The sequence below is a fragment of the Loxodonta africana genome, chromosome 1 (genome assembly GCF_030014295.1).
Source record: "Loxodonta africana isolate mLoxAfr1 chromosome 1, mLoxAfr1.hap2, whole genome shotgun sequence".
Classification (NCBI taxonomy): domain Eukaryota; kingdom Metazoa; phylum Chordata; class Mammalia; order Proboscidea; family Elephantidae; genus Loxodonta; species Loxodonta africana.
In genome coordinates, this window is record NC_087342.1 from 189,009,771 (window position 1) to 189,028,285 (window position 18,515).

The 18,515-nt window shown below is 35.8% G+C and overlaps 1 long non-coding RNA gene and 1 other non-coding gene across 3 annotated transcripts in view; one reads left to right on the forward strand and one right to left on the reverse strand.

Moving 5' to 3' along the window:
* LOC135232308 (uncharacterized) overlaps positions 1-18,515 on the forward strand; it is a 36,325-nt gene that overhangs the window by 12,980 nt on the left and 4,830 nt on the right. The window contains exons 1-2 of one of the 2 annotated variants that reach the window (XR_010322837.1): positions 1,462-1,613; positions 4,924-5,041. This is a non-coding gene — a long non-coding RNA (uncharacterized LOC135232308). Of the gene's footprint in view, positions 1-1,461; positions 1,614-4,923; positions 5,042-18,515 lie in introns of those variants that run through there. The other variant, XR_010322836.1, reaches the window with a different exon arrangement.
* LOC111750439 (U6 spliceosomal RNA) lies at positions 9,922-10,029 on the reverse strand. Its single transcript, XR_002785570.1, has one exon. It is a non-coding gene; the product is annotated as a U6 spliceosomal RNA (small nuclear RNA).

Sequence of the window (18,515 nt, forward strand, 5' to 3'; positions counted from 1 at the left end):
GAGGTGTTCTCAGTCCATTTGCACTTGTCTCTTTGGGTTGCTCTGTAAAGTGCAATTTTTTTTTCTTTTTTGCACTGATATTATTTGGAGATTAAAAAAAAAAAAGAACTCAACATATTTAATGTTTTGTTTTATACAGAAATGCTGCTTGCTCAAGTTCTTTTTGTATATTTTTTCTAAATATTCCAGTATCTCTCTTTACAAGTGTAAGAGAAATACAAATCAAGTTTTTTTTTTCCTAATATTTTTCATTTTAGGGTTCTTACATCATGATATTTACATATGATTATTTTCTGTATTTTCATTTATATACTTTTTCTTCTGACAGTTAAAGTTGTCCATATTTGGAAATGTATTGAAAATTATTTCATTACATTTTGAATGTCAAAAACACTTATAAACATGAGAAAATTGAGCTTTTCCTTCTCATGACTACACTATCAATACTTAGAGAAAAATTTTATTTAATTCAAAATCAAAATGTACATTACTCTTATGTTCTATTTTAAAGATATTGTTACTTTATCACAGATGCTTGAGAATTTAGGGTTTCAATCACTACATAAATTAGAAAGACTTAATTGTTATTTTCAAATATACTTTGACTTTAAAATAACAAAAAGTTACTTGAACAGTAATTGAATTGAGTAATATACTCAAAAAGTATATTGAGTAAACGCAAGTCTCAACTGAGTCCTTTCAAAATAGCTTTTTTTTTTTTTTCCAAGTAAGTACTCATTCAAAGAGTCTGATTTTTCAAGTTACAATAATTTTTATATATTGAATTCAGGTAATTTTAACTGATAACCTAAATAACTGTCATCATCACTCGTGGGTTATATACTAAACAGGTAACAAATTTTCATGTCTTTCCGTTTCTAGTACCAGGCCTACTCTTTTTTTTTTTTTTCTATGTAGATTTAAAATGTTCTTACACAAAATCCTCACCTAACTGAAGCATGCATCCCTCATCCTTTAGTGTCTGAACAGTGCCAAGGCCCTTTACTTCATTTAGCTAAAGGAGACCTGGCTTTAAAGACACAGCCACTTTTCTCATTTTTTTTTTTTTTTTTTTTATAGTAGAGGAAGAACAATGTCCTTTGGAATTGCAACAAGCTGTGTGTAAAAGGAAAAAACTTTTAGGTCAAGCTGACACAAATAGCAAGTAAATGTTTTATAAAGAAAAAATGGGACTTGTAAACATAAGCTTTAGATGGACTCAATTTTTTCCTTTAAAATGTTTTATAGTAAAACTTTGCTGGTACAGAGACTTCCAATCAAAATCCCATAATAAGAAAGCTATTAATAGATCACATTCACTTAGATTTACAAACCACCTCATCCTTAACTTTCTCTTTGGTGCTTTATAGGTCAAACATGGGGAATAAAACTCTCTTGATACCACTATCAAAGTTATGAGAGAGATCTGAGACAGGGAGCTGGCCCTGATCTCAACAGAAGACTGTTTTACTATGAATCTCCCGTTACGGTTGATGCCCATTGACCTCCAAAGTAAAAACTTCCTGCTCCTGGACAATCAAAGCAAATAGATGCTCTTAGCTACACTGGTGGATATATAGGGGAAGAAAAACAAAATTACTTTCCCCTTATAGGTTAGTGAGAAAAAGTTAATACTTTTCAAAAAAGGTCTTTTTAGTAATCAACGGGAAATCAAAATGGATATAACGAGAGAATGAAAGTTTTAAGTTTAAATAGAGATTGCAAGTTTATTACAAAATATATTTAATGTCTAATAAAATGTGTTTAGAGCTTATAAAAAAAGAAAAAAAAAAAACAAACCCACTGCCGTTGAGTCAATTCTGACTCATAGTGACCCTATAAGACAGAGTAGAACTGCCCCACAGGGTTTCCAAGGGGCGCCTGGCTTACAGTTCGTGGAAAACTCCCGTTTCCCTTTTTATTTTCTTTTTTCTTGATGCTTCCCTATTTGTTCTTTTGCTTTTTTTTTTTTTAAATATACTTAATGATTATTAAGACATCAAAAAAAAAAAAACAATTTTTCTTTTTTTTAATTCTTCCATGATACTAAGATGAATCACACTTTTTCTAACATGTTAGCTCAAGTATAACTGTGTTACCCAATACCCAGGCCTAGCAAAGTGTTGCAGTCAAAAGAAACAAGAGTCTAAAATCCAAAGAATTGAAGATACATTTAAATCTTTACTGAAGTTTCTCAAATAGCTGGGAGCTAACATTGCATGATCCAAAGCCAAATGTCCATGTGATGCTCTTCTCTCATCTAGTTTCCAAAGCCTTACTCACCACATCCTCTCCCCTAAAATTTCTCTCTCCCAAAAAAAAAGTGCAACTAAAAACTTGCTCTCGCTCAAGCTAACTCTCCTATTCCCTTCTCTTGCTCTCTTTTCAACTTCTAGATCTTATGTTTTCTCCTGAGGAGTAACACCTTGCCCTTTTGAACATGAATTAATTGGCTCCTTTCAGTTCTTCCACTTACCCAGTATATCTGAGCACAACAAAACACTCAGGAGTTAATCAGGATCAGATACTCCTTAGAAGTCAGGGTGGGAGAGAAGAGTGCTGAATTATTATGTTAATTATTTGTGTCCTCCTCATATGTTAGCAACAATTTTTTTTTTTTAATCCTTTGCAAACCATTGGAAGGTGATCCTGAATAAACTCTGTAGCTGAGTTAATAATTTTGTACCAATGTTGATTTCTTAGTTTTGGTAAGTGTACCATGTTTATGTAAGATATTAACATTAGAGAAAGTTGGCTAAAGGGTTGTATGTTAACTCTCTATATTGTATTATCTTTACTTCTCATCTCTAAATCTAAAGTTATTTCAAAATAAAAATTTTTGAAACAATAACAAAATATTGGAATGCTGAAGCATCTGAAATAGATTTAATATTTAAAAAAATTTTTTTTTTTAAATATTTACTTGGTAATATTGATTAGCTCACTGTGTTTAACACAAAAGAATAAAATAAATATTATTGCAGAGGGAAAGAGAATGGATGAAATAAGGACTCCAAGGATAATAGAATTGTGGAGATGGATCAGATATTTCAGGTTATCTATTTCAAAAATATCAGTTTGCAGAGGAGGAGACTGAGTCTCAGAGATTAACAAACTCATACGTATGCCACAGATAGTTAATTCAGAATCCTGACTTCTACACTGTCATTTATATGTGGCAGGGAGAAAATTTAGAGGGAGGAGTAAGTCACCATGATCTTCTAAATTACAAATCTAGAGGTCCCAGTCCCTCTTTGTCCTTACTGAGTTCTCTTGAGCATTTGGCTCTTTTGGGCCCTTTCTCCTTTACAGTCTCTCATTCGTGGCTTTCAAGGCCTGTCTTTCAGTGATGCTCTTCTGCACATTTCCGTTCTTGGGTGAATTCTCCTCTCACTAAGTAAGTTAGACAACCTCAGTCACATACATGGTTGGCCTGCTATTCAGTTATGTTCATAACCAAGCTTCATATGCCCAGGGTGTTTCTGAGCTCATTTATTCCTTAAGATCTTGGTAAGTGTTGAGTAGAGAAGTAATTCTGTAGTCAAATAAATGTGAGTCACCAGTTAAAAAATACTAAACATTTTTTTGGGTACAGAATTTCTTGGATTCTTTAATATACTAGTGGATATTGTGAATAACCAGGAAGGAAATATAACATATTTTGCTGCCCAAAAGAATTGTGTGATGGAAACTTTTTTTTTCCAGGAAGAGTATCATAAAACTAAAGTTTCCCATAACACATTTTAGGAAATGCTGTGTTAGGGTTAGCTTATGACTCCAGTATCTGTACCTCCTTTGTTTCTAAACCCCAGACCCCTATATTCGTTGCCCACTGGAGATGGCTATTATGTGAATTGAGCCCAACCTACTGCCCAACAAATGCAGGGTTCACTTTTCTCTCCAGGTCTAGCCTCCACCCTGACTAATGCTTTGTATTAACCAAGCCCCTTGTCTTCTGGATTCAGGTTATCAAAATGGGTTCTCTATTATCAAGAGATAATAGAGCAGGAGAGAAAGAGAGATCTTGGCATTTATTCCCCAGCTCCCTCCCTGACTCATTGTGAACCTTACATACATCATGTTACAGAGCGATTGCATTTCCCTACTGAAGGGTATAGCTCTGATTGGACAGGTCTCCTCTACAGTTACAAGCCTTGCTGGGTTGGAAATCACTCCATTCCTCTGCCTCTTCAGGCCTAGGGAAGATAAAGGCTTCCTGCTTTTGCTAATTTCCTGCTTTCCTATAACCCTGCCCACACGTTTATAAATACTACAGTCATAAAACCTATTAATAACCTCTTTTGAGTGTGTCAAGGACCCTTATACAACTCAGCAGTCCACAATGAATACTTGCTATTATCTCCCAACACCTACTCTTTTTATTCTTAATACATTCATTTATGCAAGTCAGACCAGAACCTTAGCAATTACACTCACTCAACAGCGATGGGTTTGGTTTTTTTTAATAACACCAAATTATGATCTAAGAAAATAGAAATAGATTGAACCTTGGTAAGAGACACTTGACTTCCAGTTGCAATTATACCACTTTAGAGCTATGTTATCTTAGGCAACTGACTTAGCTTCTCCGATCTCTTTAAAGTGATGTCGGTCACATTCACTGCATGGAGTTGTTTTGAGGGTAAACGAGTTTTTTAAAAAAGTGGCATAATATTTTCCCATAAGCACTGTTGTTGTTAGTTGCCTCCATGTCAATTCCAACTCATGGAGATAACTTGTGTGCGGGGTAGAACTACTCCGCAGGGTTTCGAAGGCCATGATCTTTCAAAAACAGATCGCCAGGCCTGTCTTCTGACGTGCTTCTGGGTGGGTTTGAACTATTAATCTTTTGGCTAGTAGTCAAGTGTAACTGTTTGCATCACCCATGAAGATTAACCTACTAAATTTGTCTCATCCTCTAAGACTCTTACCGGCATCCCTCACCAGTACACCTTTCTGCAGCTGTTACAGTGATCTAAAATGCAAATTGAATCATGCTGTTCCTCTGCTCAGCAACTTTAGCTGACTCACAGTCTATAAGGTAAGTGCAAAAACTAACTGCTTATACAAAGCCACTTAGAATAGCCCTGTATAAAGAAATTATATTGGTGTTTCACATACACTGACCCAGGTCATGAATACAATTACCTTATTATCTTCAATAGATATCAATATAAACTATCATAAAAATTAATGGTTTACTATACATATTTTTTATACATATAAGAGAAATTTCCTGGTATAAAATAATAATGTTAATAAAAGGAGCAGTTAGTGGTTGAATACCAACTGAAATGGAAAATGTGCTAATTTGCTATATGCATTATTTCATTTAGTCCTTTTAATAACTTTCTAAGTTAAATAGATACTAAAACTGGTTTGGTTTACACGTTTTATCAAAATTTAAAAGGAAAGGTCAATTCCATTAAAAAATCACTGAAATATGTGAATTCATTTCACCACAAAACAAAGAAAAATATTATATTGTCCTAAAGTTCAATGAAATCTGTCGTGTCATAGAGTTAATGGAATAAGAACTGAGGCCAAATTCTATTTTATTATTTTATGTTTTCTGCTTCTCAGGATAGATCTCACTGAAGAACTAGGGTTATAAAGTTCTTGGTTTAATGGAATTGTAAATAAAACACTACTAGCTTTTATAAAAAAGCTTTTATAGAACATTGTCCTCAGATGTTTCCTATGGTAAGAAATTATCTTATAATAAGTTTTATATAATGCTTCATTCTCTCTCTATCTATACAAATCCCACCACCTTATTAATGGCCCAATACAAGTCTGTGTTTTCACTACATGGCCTTGGTTCACTCATATCTCATTGCCTTCCCAACTTTTACAGCCTTTATGACCTGTACAACTCAATTTTGTACTTCAGTAAATAATGCTTTATAACAATATTCACTACATAGCAGTGTGCCTGACGTCCCCAATAAGGTTGACATCTCTACAGAGGCCAGGGCCATATCTTACACATCTAGAGTAACTATTTCACCACTCTGCAAAGATATAGAGTCTTCACTGTGCTCGTAAGGCAGCTCATTGCCAACTCATCAGCCTGAGGAAAATTAAGCTTGGGATTTCTGGGTATGAAATCTTACACATTTTAGAGACCGTTTAAGTTCAGCCCCCATGGATTACAGGTAAAAACATGGGGGCTCTGAGAAGTCTATTGTTTTGTCAAAGATCATGCAACTCATTTCTATCAGAGCTGAGAGTGGTATCTAGGACTCTGGTTTTTTCTCTAGAGTTCTCTAGCCCACATATGGGTGATGGTATTGATAATATTCTTTACAGTTATAATACTAACTGAATACCAGTAACACATTTATTCAAGATGAAGACAGGGTATACATTATTAATTCACCTTACCATATTTGATTTCATTTATGCAAGCTGTATATTTATAATGGAGTATTCAAAGCCATTTAAGCATAAAGTATATTCTTTATAAAGGATTACTTCACTTCCTCCTTCCACATTTTGCCAGAATAGAGGAGTCAAGGCAATTTTACACTAAATGTCCAGTAGTTGCATGTGGACAGAAGTCTTCAACTCTTTAGAGGTCAATAACAGCAAAAATAGGGTAGTTAGGGGCTGTACTAAGTGGGGCAGTTTGAATCCACCAGCTGCTCCTTAGAAATCCTACATGGCAGTTCTACTCTGTCTTATAGGGTCACTATGAGTCGGAATCCACTGGATGGTAACAGGTTTTTTTTTTTTTTTTTTTTTTTTTTTGAGTGGGGACAGAGAAAAATCTGGGGCATTGTTGATTAAAGATTAATGGAATTATACGTGGTAATTTTGCTTATACAGGATTTCATGAAATAACTTTTTGCCCTTTTTGGTGGTTGGGGAGAGAATGAGAAGCATTGCCTGAAGCATCCCTGTGTAATCACTGAGGATTCTATGAAAACTGACAGCAGTGAAGGATTAATACCTCCTGAAAAATGTATCTCTTGGGGTTTGCAGTTAGTCAAAATGTTGACAAAAATTTGATACTAAAAGGGCTCTTAGGCTAGGTGTTAAAACTACCTGTAATGTTACTATAATAAGGTAACCTTTGACTAGGGGCAGATCTCACATAGAACTGCTCAATTTCTGGAAAAAATGGATAACTACCGTGCCCCCTTGAACTTGCAAGTTCAGTGAGAGCTTCCGATAGGTGTGGAAATTAATTGCATTACAAAATTTAATAACTTTTTAATACTATATTTAAGTGTTATGTCTAGAATTAAATGGAAATTAATAACAATGACCAAAGATGATTACTGGCAGTGATTATTATATAACATCTTTTAAATGCTATTGTACTCAAAATTCCGTGGCCACATACATTCTAAAAAAAAATATAGAGAGTAGATGTCAAAGGGAACACATGATTTAGCATAGAGTTAGCCCCTTTATATTTAAAGATTCAAAGCAATAAAAATTTTGTCATGGTGTACAAAGCATGTAAGGTGGAAAGAGAGGTGAAATTCAATGAAGGCAAGACAAAAGTTCAAAGCCCTAGATAAGTGGCCTGAGATACGAAGTGCATCAGTACTTTGCAGAACAAAGTGAATGATGTGAGAAACTTATTTTGCTAAGTGCTATGAAAGCACAACGGAGGCTTTTACAGCTCTACTGATGTGTGGAGTACTTTCACCCATACCGAGATCCCTGATTTTTTAGATTTTTACTGATATGATTCTCATCTTTTCTTCCAAACTCCTGGTGAGCAAATGTTATAATCCAGTCCAAATGTAAGCTCTATTTTTTTTTTTTTAATTAAAATGCAAACATGTTTAAGCACTTACATTTGGACCTGTTATAAGTATATTTCTCAAACAAAACAGAATGCTTTAGTGGTACATGTAAGTTCCTCCCTTTTTATATAATGCCATTTTCTTGCAAGTTGGTCCTAAGGAAGTCCCAGACTAAAATAGTGCAGCAAGAGGACTCTGCATAATCAGCCTCACTAAAAACAGCTTGATTAATACTAAATATGTCCTAGTTCCTAATCAATTATGCTAATGAAGCCACAAGCAGCACATCTGCAAGCCCTGACAAGGCCCATGAGCTCAGCAGAGCCTGATAACCTGGGCTCCTTGGGAAGCTGCTCAGTGTAGCATCCACAGTGCAAAGACTAAATCTCTGCACATTGCAAGTGGGTGCTAACAAAAGGCATGTTAATTTTCTAACACTGTTACAAACTGTGCTACTGTTATTTTATTCGCTTAACATATTATTGGGTTGTAGAATGTAATGTCAAATTAAATTGCTCTTTAAATATAATGATAGAAATCAAAGTGTCCCACTTAACAAATGACACATCCTTTCCAAGGGACAGATTGATAGGCAAAACATTTGCCACTTGATGCCTTATGAACCCCTGCTAGGTGATAAGATAGAGCCGAACATATGAATAATCTGACTATCAGAGTCTGCCTCAAGTTGGGGAATCTGAGCCCCTTGGTTTATGTCCATCTCACAACAACAGAATTAGAATCTTATGAAAGTGAGGGTGACACTATTATTTATAGGCTGTCTCTTGTCATGTACATTTGGGCAGTGAGATAGAGTCACTTGTCAGTTTTGTGTGAAGTTATTTCAAGTCGCGTGAATGCTAGAATGAATATAATTATGATTTTTTTCTCTTTTTGCAGGGGGTGGGGAACTGGGCTCCATAAAAATTTGTCTAATTCACTTTCTTACTCTCTATGTAAATGATACATAATAGTAATCAGTAAGGAAATTAACCATATTTTTGTTGTTTTACTACCTTCAGAATGAACTTGGCTGTATTTGAGTCTTGGGGGACTCTGAAATTCCTCCCCCAAGCAGCCCCGACTCTGATGCCAAGGCCTGCAGGCACCTCTTCTTGATCGAATGCTCATAAGAGTGATCTGTCCTAATTCCAAGGGATGGCCAAAGCCAGCAGGCTGTTGGGCGTAGTGGAAAAAACATTGAGCAATGAACTGGGGAGCCCACCTATGTGCCTGTAAAGTCCCTCTCAGTGTGGGACAGAGCTAGGGTGAGAAGGAAGCTTTAGGCTGAGGGGATATCTCCATTTGTATTCTTGCAAAAAAATAGAGATTCACTTGGCTTTAGTTAGTTGTGCTTTTATATCTGAAAAAAGTTGTGGCAGACAGAAACTGTTTTCTACTAATTTTGAATCTCCAGTACTATGAATAGTATTTGACACATTCTGATGGTTGGGATTTAATAAATAATAGTTGAAGGGATGAATGAACGAAGACTTAAAGATATGACTTGATACTTCCAGCCATATTGTACACGATGACACTTCCCTCCTTATATTTTGCTGATTTAAGCAGCATTATATATATACATATGTATATATATGTGTGTATATATTGTATATATATATATACATATAAATATTTGGGGTGAAAATATACATATTTGGGAAGTTACAGAAATTCATTAGTCATGAGTTTCATCATCTCCAAGATGAGACAAGAATAGTAGTAACCTCAGAAGGTGTTTCAAGAACATTCCCAAATTTATACGACCAGTAAGAAGTTTTCTTCTTTTTTCAAGAAGTGTATCTCAGATTCAAATCCAGAAACTCTGTCACCAGAGTCTTAAGACACAAACTGAGCAAGATGGGGGAAAACAGCAAGAATTGCAAGGCAAATCATTGTCACATTCTCCCTACACTCCACCTTGACTTCCATGTTTTCAAGCTGGTCATCCTGGAAGATGAATGTCACTAATATATGCACTCAAGGGGAAATTTTCGGTTTTGTACCCATTGCCGTCAAGTTGCTTCCAACTCATAACGACACGATAGGACAGAGTAGAACTGCCCCACAGGGTTTCCAAGCTGTGGCTCGTGGATTTGAACTGCCTACCTTTTGGTTAGCAGTCAAGCTCTTAACTACTGGGCCACCCGGGGTTCAAAATATGGAACACTTCACGAATTTGTGTGTCATCCTTCTGCAGGGACAATGCTAATCTTCTTTGTATCATTCACAATTTTAGTATATGTGCTGCCAAAATGAACACTTTGGTTTTCTAACTAGGAGCACATTGGAATTTCAGGGAAAGTAAATTTTAGTTTAGCTATGTAAGAAAATATTGGATTTCCTTGTTGCTGTTGTAACTATTTTGCTTTGTGTCTGTACATTCTACTCTATCTACAAAGAAAAAAAACTTTGGAAAAAATAAATCACTTGCCTTCAAGAGCAGGTGATGCTGGAGTGGGTCTGGAAGCTTGTTCTGTCGGTAATGGAGGTGGTAAGGCCGGGCTTTGTCCTGTGTATACAATGCATGAGTTAAGTATTGGGGAAAAATTATTAGCAAATTTAATGCCCACAACTAAAATAGCTAGATCTGTCCCCAACATGAATAATTCATAATCCTGGGTATAAATTCATCTTATTATGCAATAAGAAAACTGTTATTAGGTAAGATCTTTAAATGGATACATTCACAGATTCAGTTATCCTCAGAGCTATTTCTGAATATATTATTTTTCATTGATGTATATACAAAGTTAAATATATCTACTGGACTTCATTAATGGAAAATCTACATGAGATCAAGTAAAGCAATTTATTTTCAATATGCACTTTAAATTATGAAAACTAAAATCACAGAAGCTGAGAGGAGTCCTAATATATAGAAAAATAATCATTTTTTTCATTTAACTAAAAATTCTTAAATGATGTAATAGGACAATAAAAGAAGCTTGAAATTCATAGGCCTTTCAATATTGAACAGGCACATTTTCTCCTGCCAAAATAAATGACCTGTAGTTAAGTAAATAATGAGCCAAAGGGAAAATATATTCAGTTTTATAGAACCTTGAAATGCTCCCTCAAGTCTCTGGGCTTATTATGAACTGTATAAAAAACCCACAGTTATTTCCAAGTGCTTCCTTATCCCAAGTGATTTCTTTAATTAACTAGTACCGACTGGGCCATGAACTGTAAACATTAACTAGTCTATGATCCCATATGAAATGCTTGCAAAATATTTTATCATTAATTTTCATTCCATAGACTCATGCTGCATATTTTTCTATCCAAGAATCAACATGGGCATATGCACCTTCTAAAATTTCACTTACAACTAGATATTATCAAATGTCAGCAGACCTGCCTGCTTACTGGAAGTTTTCCTTTTATAGAATTTGTCAAAGTTAGATCTCCACAGCAAATTACAGTTTAGTAAGTAGAGCAATCAGGGTTGCACACACACCACATTCCATAATGCTGAGAAAGGAAGAATTCTAGGCCTAGGCCGTCATGCCAAGTAGACCTTAGTCTCCATCCATTACAGGATTTTCCACGCAGGTTGATATTTGAACATATTCCAGTATGCATAAAAGCAAAGTACATTGTTTCAAAACATGCTGGCCATATACCTAGAAAAATATTAATCCATAATGTGTATATATATATTTTTTCTCATCAGAGCAAAGATTTGATAGGAACAAAATGCAACATAGAATTTCCTTTTTTGAGGAGCAAGAAAAAGTAAAGTTGAGCGTGCAAAAAAGAAGCTTGATTCACTAATTTTTCGCTGACCTTTACGTAGTGCTTATTACGTGCTAAGAACAACACTGAACAGTTTCCTTGTATTAAGTCACTTCATCTTCCTAAAATCCTTAGGTCATAGGTATACGTCTCATGTTACGGTTTTGGAAACTGAGGCACTCAGCTCCTAAGAGACACAGGTGGATTTCCAGGTTGGCTCCAGAGTTCCAGTGCTTGATACTCCTCTTAGAAAGCCTAAGGATGGCAAGAGGTTCATCTTATACTAGGGAGACCATGACTGCAGCTGGGGAGGGACAGAAGAGTGAGGCTTCTACCTTAGGTCTTCCACCTTCTTTGTGGGTCAAAGGGATATACAAAGACTTATTCTCAAGTCTTGCTTGAGAGCTGTCTTGGAAAAATATATCTAAGGCAGAATGGCATTTGCAACTTTTAAAATCTAGAAAGAGACTAGATTTAGGAATGAATTAATTGGCTACAGCTTAAAATACAAGTAGCCACAAACATAATTTATTTCCAAATTCTAAGACTTTCAAAAATATCTCCATGGAAGGGTGCCCAGTTCAATCTAAGCTGGCTGCTATCCTGCCATATACTTCTGTGAACAATGGTGGATGTTTATTGTCTTTTATCATTTTGATGAGCTCTTCAGAAATTTATTTCAAAATTATGAGGTTCTTTTCACCAGAGAATTTCATATAATTGATACTACAAAATATTCTGAGATTTAAAAGGAGGGATTATAAATTCATTATTTTATTGAAAAAATAACTTTATTGAGCATTTATTGTGTACCAATCACTGAAGAATGATAACATGGCAATGCTGCTTTCAAGAATCTCCCAATATACTGGCTGAAGGTGGCTTACAGACAGATCATTTTAAAAGAGAATGCTGATAGATACAGAGGAGATGTCTAGAAGGGATTAATTGCAATCTGCATTTAAACGCCTAAAAGGAGTTTGCTAGATAACGATGTTGTTGGAGAAGGGGAGCTATTCCAGGGTGTGTCATGACAAACAGGCCTAGAGGCCAGTGTGTCCCAGAAAATCCTGTTGCTCTCAAGTCGATTCAGACTCATGGTAACCTCATGTATGTCAGAGAAGAACTGGACCCCCTAGGGTTTTCATGGCTATAATCTTATGGAAGTAGATTGCCAGGCCTTTCTTCGGTGTATTTGAACCGCCAACCATTTGTGCTACCCATTTGTAGCACAAACCATTTGTGCTACCCAGGGTAGAACTATTAAAATAATCAAACTTTTGTTTCTACAGAATAAAGCACAATATACAGTTTATATTAGAAGTTCACTTCAACTGTAATTGACTATATCATGCTCTCTAAAGCGGCTGACTGCATGACTGTGAGGCAGTGAACACAAAAGGGAAATCAACCTGAAAGAAAAAGAGAAGGGAAAGCCAGATGGCCACTTGCCTCCATGAGGACAGTGATAGTTGGCCTTGGAAGGGGAATTATTTGCTTGGGATCCATGTTTGCCGTTCTAGGCGACACCAGAAAAAAAAAAAAAAAAAAATCAGGCACTTCATACTTGGACTTTGCACATGGCTTTAATATTGACTTTTAGAAAAGATTTATTTCTTGTTCAAATAATGTCAGAGAATGCTATTGAAATCAAAGGCTATTTTGCTATGTGAATGAACATATTATTATATATGACATACAATATTGTATATAATAAGTTATATTAAACATACTATTATAAACCCATTGCTGTCAAGTGGATTTCGACTCACAGCAACTCTATAGGACAGAGTAGAACTGCCCCTTAGAGTTTCCAAGGAGCACTTGGTGGATTCGAACTTCTGACCTTTCAGTTAGTAGCTGTAGCACTTAACCACTATGCTACGAGGATTTCTTATTATAATTATAGTACAATTTAAAAATGAAAGCCATGTTGCTTGGTGTAAAGAGTTCATGCTTTGGAGACCAATATATATAGGCTTATTAGCTGTGTGAACTTGAGAAGCCTCAGGAATTCCCAACACCTGAATAGGACCTCTATAAAATAAGGATAGTTTTTAGGATTGTTATGAAGATTACACGATTAATCATCCAACACATAGTAGATCCACAAATATGAAGTCTTTCTCCCATAATGTATTTACGATTTATATTCTATCTTGATTGCACAAAAGGATTTGAAGCAGCATTTTGAAATAAGAAAACCAAGAGACAACAGATGAAATTAAACATGACAGAAATAGCAGAACTCATTTACAGGAAAGAGGTTTATTTTATTAGGAGTATTTTCCTTTGGAATTCTTGAGGATTGTTGCTCTCTGAAGGAAAAGTTGTTACTCTCTGAAATTTACATTGGGACTCTAAAGGTGCCCTTTATTTTATAAGCTAGTACCTGAAAATCCTTCTGACATTCAAACACAGCGAGTTTACTTTATTTTTGTACCTTGAGTGATTTTGCCTGGCTTATTTCCATAATACCTGAATGACATGTTTGTAAGCTGCCAATATTTTATTGTTCTGAATTTTTTCTCACATAAGTCAATTTCATTGCTTTTGGTTTAGTCAAACTCCACTGGGGATAGTATACGGTACATACTCCTTCTCATGATCTACGTTACTGATGCTGTCTTTACTTTGTTAGAAAGGATGAAAGGATTACTCGGAATCTCAAGTCAAGTAGGAGGCTATGAGCTGAATTCAGATTGTATGAAGCAAACAAGAATTCACTGTACTAAAGTTTAATGTATGTAGTTTCTTTATGGAAGGCGATTCCCTGGTTGAAAACAATTTCTAGACAACCAAAGCCTAAATCCTAAACCTTGTAAAAAAAAAAAAAAATGTTGACAATATTTTTTCTCTAATGTCTGGTAGACACTTTATTCCTTAGGCCCCCATTGTATTTTCCTGGAGGTATTAAGAGATACATCAAAGGAATATAAACACTTTGGAAAGGCCTCTAGCACTCCAAACAAGGGATGGCAATGGCTCCTGGGAAGGAGAAGGTGTGAGGATCTCTAGTAAGTAACCACTGAATTAAAATTCGTTTGCATTTTTTAAAAGTAGAAAGTGTGAAATCGTTACAAACTCTATCCCAATGCATTCTTTAAGGTTCATAAAATCAGGAAGAAAAAAAAAAAAAAACAGTTGCCGTGGAGTTGATGCTGAGTCACGTTGACCCCATGTGTGTCAGAGTAGAACTGTGCTCTATAGGGTTTTCAGTGGCTGGCTTTTTAGAAGTGGATTGTCAGGCCTTTCTTCTAAGGTACTTCTGGGTGGACTCAAACCACCAAGTTTTCTGTTAGCTGCTGAGCACCTAACCATTTGCACCACCCAAGGACTCCTAAGGTTCATAAAGGTATTTGTAAATCTATGACTAAAAGTAAAGTGGGAAGATCTGAAGTTACTAAGACAATGATAGATAATCAAGTTTGTTAATACAATAATATTACTTTAATATTGGCATACTGTTCCTAGATTGACTGTTTTTGAACTTGTAGAGTTAAAAGTTTAGAATTTAAAAAATACTAATTAAACGTAAACAAACATGATTTGGTATTTTAGAGAGAGACATGTCATCCTCGAAGGGTCCTGAATTAATAGGGCACCTTGTTTTTTTTTTTTTTTTTGACCTTCCAGTTTCCTTATTGTCTCGTTCATCTGCTTTGTACTTCGAGACCACTTTCAAAATGGAGAAATAGAACTGTAGAAATTTGGGGTACTAATGGGTTTGGGGTAATCACTCCTTCAAGGAGCCCTGGTGGCACAGTGTTTAAGTGTAGAGCTGCTAACTGAAAGGTCTGCAGTTCAAACCCACCAGCTTCTCCCTGGGAGAAAAATGTGGCAGGCAGTTTGCTTCTGTAAAGATTACAGCCTTCGAAGCCCTATGGGGCAATTTCTGTCTGTCCTGTAGGGTCATTATGAATCAGAATTGTCTCCACGGCAATGGGTTCAATCACTCCTCCATTGCCTAGGTCTCAAGCCCACTTTGGCTCCTTGAAAAGGACAAAGAATAGATTGAACGATGCATTCTTTAAAACTATCACTTGGGCCCCATCTGTTAAAAATCATTTGAGTTACCACTCACAATAATTCCAGATTTGTGAATATGCCTATAAAATGGAAATCTTTTGAATAGAGAATTAAGTGAAGAAGTTCAGGAGTTTGTGTAAGGTGGGCCAGAGAAGAGGTTTTAATCATAGATATTTTTATACTTTCCACTTGTGTATTGCTAAATTTCACACTTGCCATTTGCATTCCTTTCTCTTTCCTCAGTTACCTTTCAAAGAGGGAGAGAGAGAAAGAAATGAGAAGCAGAAGAAAGGCAAACAATGAAAGACACAGAAAAGGGCAGAGGCAGAGGGAGACAGATACAGAAAAATAAGGAGAAAGAAAAGGTCTCCCCTTTACAGCTTCTCCCTTGTCCTATTCAAAACCACAGTGTGATCTCAGAATATTTTATCTGATCTCTCAGTTTTCTAAAACTAATGATTTATTCCTTTCAGCAGCAAACATTTTAAATGCAAGGATTCAATTTTTAATATCTGAGATGCATTTTTAAATTTTATGATAATAAACCTTACAATACAGTGCTATGGCTATGGTATCTTGTATAGGTCTAGGGACTGGAATTTGAAGTTTCTAGACCGGACTCCCATTCATTCATTAAATCTTTTAACATATGTTTGTTGAGTAGCTATCATACAGCATACACAGGCATTGTACCAAGAATGCAATGGTATATGATGAAGGAGAAGATGCAAATAAGTGTCTTGAAGAAATTTGATCTCGTGGAAGACACAAGCAACACACAGGCAATTTTCACTTAATTTAGGTCTCATTTGCTTAAGCGTAAAGTGAGTATAATGATACCTGTCCCAGCTGGGCTGCAGTTAGTGTTCATGGAGATAATATTACAAGTGAAGGCAATGGGAGTAGGGGTGGAGGGGAGCAAACAGCGACTATAGAGAAGGCTCCGTTGTCATGGAACTTACATTAAAGATGAAGAGAGGCAAGCAATAAACAAGTAAGCCAGGGCATTTCAGTTCCCATAAACGCAAGGACAAAACAGGGTGGTGAGGGAAAGAATGACTGGGACAGAGATTACACTAAGTTAGATAATAAGGCAAGAGCCTTCTAAGCATGGCCACCACTAACCTATAGCCTAGCCTTTGTGCAAATTAAAAAAAAAAAAAAGAGATGTCTTTCCTGGCTGTGCAGTTCCTGGCAGTGAGATTTGTCCAGGAGGACTTGCTTTGTGCAAAAAAAAAAAAAAAAAAAAAAAACAGGCAGCTGTTTCCCTAGGCAATTGCAGCCCCAATCCAAGGAGGGACGCAGAGTGCCTTTGTCTAAGTGCACAGCTGCACTCCATGGGCACAATGTATACAGTGAGCCTCTATCCAAGGGGTGGCATTTGATCTCCGACTTGAATAAAAAGAATTGAGCCTCGGGAAGATCCCTGGGAAATGTATTCCAGAGAGGGAAGACCAAGTCAAAAGCCCTAAACTAGCAACCAGCCTAGCCTGCTTGAAAGTCAATGGGGCTGAAGGACAGGGGCATCTCACAAAGAGCTGTCTGGGCTGTTCAAGTGAGTTTTTAATTTGTCATAAGAGCGAGGGTGAGTTCTTGAAGGGTTGTAACATGACACATAGGTTTTTAAAAGATCACTCTGGCTGCTGTGTAAGAAAAAAAAATCATAGAGGGAGACATATGAAGGGCAGCAAAGAGGTCAACTGGAAGCCTATTATAATAGCCTAGGTGAGTGATGATTTTGGCTTGGATAAGGCAGGTTGCAGTGGAAATTCATTCGTTTATGCAAAAAATGTTTATTGAGTGCCACTCAGTTTCATATACCTTTCTAAACCTCAGCATTAAAGCAATAAACAATACAGGCAAAAACCTTAATTCATGGGGCTGAGATTCTAGTGGCAGAGTCAGAAAATAGCATTGAAATAAAATGAAGATAAGTACTGTATGAAAAATTTTATCAAAGAAGGAATATAAGGAGCTCTATTTGGGTAATGGGTGACAATATTAAATATCATGCTCAGTAAAAAATGGAGATATTATAGAATTCAGGATACATTTTGAAGTAGGCTGAATAGAACCTTTGTATGAATTTGACATGGGAAGGGAGGAAAAGAAATCAAAGATGATTTTGAGAAATTGACTTCAACATCTGAGAACAAAAGGGAAAAATAATACCCAGAGTAGGGTAGGAAACTTTCCATTCACCCAAATAGCTGCTGTTTATGGACTAATTGCTTCATTGTTCTTGTCTTCTGCAATATATACCTTTCAGTTTTGCCAGAGGAGTCACACAGGAGGCACTGAAGAAGAAACCATGGTGACTTTTTGGGTCATTCCAATGATACATGTTATTGATAATGAATCGTCAAGTCTTTTATTATATATACTTTCAGAGAAGTTTTGAGAAAATGGAATATTTAATATAAATTGGCTACCTGACCCTACTATGAGGGTATTTAAATCACCAAAAGCTTCAACTTCTTAGATCAAAGAGCATCCTCCAGGCCACAGTGTTTCTACTGGAAAGGTTTCTTTGTATCCTGATAAAAACCTTCCTTAATATTTCCATGTGTTATTATATATTTGCATATTCACTTTGATGCAAAGCAAGAAATAGTAGCCCAATACATATTTTATACATTCTTTTGATTAAAAATGATAAAGGTGATATTAGTAGTTTTTTTTTTTTTTCTCTTCATTTTCAATTTATAAAGTACAAAAAATTTGCCATGGCACAACCACCTGAAAAATGAGAGAAGACTGATTCAAGATCATGTCATTGTTCCATTAATTCTTGTACCTTGTATGTGACAGAATCTCTGATGTTTGGGATGTAATAAAAATAAATGCATAGAATCATACTCATAGAGTTTTGGAATGTGGAAGATATTTTTGAGATCAGCTCTTCCTACATCCTAAATTTACAGATGGGGAAAACGGTCTGTGGAAGGATAAGTGACTTAATCAATGTCACACATTGAAAGG